The sequence below is a fragment of the Zerene cesonia genome, chromosome 25 (genome assembly GCF_012273895.1).
Source record: "Zerene cesonia ecotype Mississippi chromosome 25, Zerene_cesonia_1.1, whole genome shotgun sequence".
Classification (NCBI taxonomy): domain Eukaryota; kingdom Metazoa; phylum Arthropoda; class Insecta; order Lepidoptera; family Pieridae; genus Zerene; species Zerene cesonia.
Window position 1 is genome coordinate 6,005,786 of NC_052126.1, and position 2,537 is coordinate 6,008,322.

Consider the following 2,537-nt stretch of genomic DNA (forward strand, 5'->3'; position numbering starts at 1 on the left):
ACCCTTCCCATTCCTTTCCTTTATCCATTTCCATTATCGTCAATCCTACGGCGATCCACCAGCTCCATTGTTGACGGGGATATAAAAAAAAGATTAACCATAGAAATACCAAGTATATACTCGTACATTATGCTGTATGTATTTCATCAATCGAAAAAACATCAACATGTAATCAAATTAAAAATGAGAAACCGCGCTTCGTAAGGATTAGAAACGTCATCTAAGATTAAATATTATAAGAAGTAAATCGCCTTCAAATCCCTTGTAAGCCTTAAACCTCCGTTCACACTGCAGGAAACTAATAGGACTTAAGTATAAATCATTAGTTTTCTTTACGGTTTATGGAGTTACCGTGTCGTCTTAAAGCAGTACTGATTCCAGTGGGAGAAAAGATAGAGTGGAGTAATGGAGGAGAAAAGAGAATGGAGCCGTGCGATCACTATCCCACACTGGAATTAGTACTGCAATACGACGGCACGGTAACTCTCTAATATTATTTAACATTTTTTATTTTGTCTACCTACTACCTACGCTTATATTACTAAACCCAGTGGGTTGTTTGATGGGTAATTTACATTGAAAATTGTTGAAAATTCAAAGTCCTACATAGAATAGAACGACACGAGGAACAGAAATAAAATTGAAAAGCCTGTTTTCCGGCTTAGTAAAGTAAAAAATTCATTTATGGGACAAGGTATACGTTTATACAATACAAATCCTCATAATATTAAATCGTTTAGTAGTGCTCAATTAAAAAACTATATTAAAAATGTATCAGTTTAGAGAGCCTACTATAGCGATAATGTATGTATTGAAGATGACAAACCATGGAATATTTGGCAGGCACCACCAATAATTCAAATAAAAAAGGCATTATAAAAATCGGTTCACAAACACAAAAAACAATCCTTGATAACCTCCTCCTTTTTGAAGTCGGTTAAAAAAAAGATCATTATAAACAGCATCCAAACCGATATTGCAGCGCACGAACCGCGATATTTATTAGCGAACCACTTCCGCTTCCGTTCCGAGTGATTTAAAAGCCTCTTTCCGCTGTATCGTTACATGGCATCCGGTGCTCTTATTGCATTAATTTATTTTAGTAATTCATATGGGTTATTCATTTTATTTATTACGCATATATATGCCAGATATTCTCTTTCGTATTTCATTGGCTTTTCATTATGAAATGTAATTAATAAAATTAAGAAATTTTAAATAAACTTTTCATAGTGAGTTGAACATGTCTTGTTTTGCTATTCATAGGGTTTTCTGTTTTTAATCTTATGAACGTTATCAAAAACTTTAGAAAGTGCGCTGTAAATATTTCAAAAACGCATGAAATTATTGTATCGTCACCGAGCCTTGATAAGTGTACAAAGTTTTTAAACAGGTACATACAACCCACAGCATACAAACATACATGTGAAGTTCATAAAAAAGGGATAAAAGCATGATAAAAGATATAGTCTATGTTGTAATTAAGTACGATTCCAACTCATCCTATCCTATCCTACTTCCTACGAATATTATAAATGCGAAAGTTTGTAAGGATGTGTGTATGTTTGTTGCTCTTTCACGCAAAAACTACTGAACCGATTGCAATGATATTTGGTACATAGATAGATGAACAACTGTAATAACATATAGGCAACTTTTTATCCCGATATTCCTACGGGTTACGGACTTACGCGAGTGAAACCGCGGAACGCAGGTAATACTTTAATAATCCTGCTATCTTTTTCGTGCCGTAGCGTAAAGAATCAATAATGAAACATTTTTACTGTGTACGTGTGTAATACGATAATATAAGTTATAGCCACATGGACAGGAATCGCGTGTTTCCCCTGAATGGTATTAAATTGTATTCCAACAAGGTCTAGTAATAAGCAAATGGTATGGAAATGAACTTTGAGTATTTTTTGTTTTTAGTACTTACATATTTAGCTTTAATGGGTGCCTAGTGGAAGTTATATGAATATAATAAACCGAAACTTTTTTTGTTTGTTAGAATGCGCTTATCTCAGAAATTAGCATTATGATATTGTAATTCCAGACTGATTACAATGACTTGCAGACTCATTTATACCATACATTATGTTGGCAACACTGAGTGTTGGCAACACCGAGTGAAGCTACCGAGCCGGGCGGTGGCGCGCGCGTGTCACTTTTGCTCGAGACTTCTAGGCGTGCGCTTGCGTTTAAGAATCACCGTGCCTTTTTGTCATCTACCGTCAGATTAATTGATTATATTCATTATATGGACATTTGCGTTTAATTTCTAACATCAGAAGTGACAAGCAGTTTGATTTATTCAAAATTATTTACTTTCTTCTCACGCCCTTCTTCCATAGCAATAAATAAGCAGTAAATTTTATAGATTTCTTTTAATAATGGGTAAAAAAGACAAAAATAAACGCAAACGCAGAACAAAGCGCGCTAGATACCTACGTTTCAAACAGCAGCAGTTCAAGTACGGATAGCAGCAGCGAACCAGGGACACCTCCAATAAAGTCTCGGCCAAGAAAAAGGGTAAA

General features: G+C 34.9%; 1 long non-coding RNA gene across 1 annotated transcript in view; it reads left to right on the top strand.

The window, feature by feature from the left end:
- The first annotated feature begins 2,487 nt into the window (after nt 1-2,487).
- The window catches only part of LOC119836765, a 1,461-nt gene continuing 1,411 nt past the window's right edge, over nt 2,488-2,537 (top strand). Inside the window, exon 1 of the long non-coding RNA XR_005288113.1 lies at nt 2,488-2,532. This is a non-coding gene — a long non-coding RNA (uncharacterized LOC119836765). The remainder of the gene's footprint in view (nt 2,533-2,537) is intronic.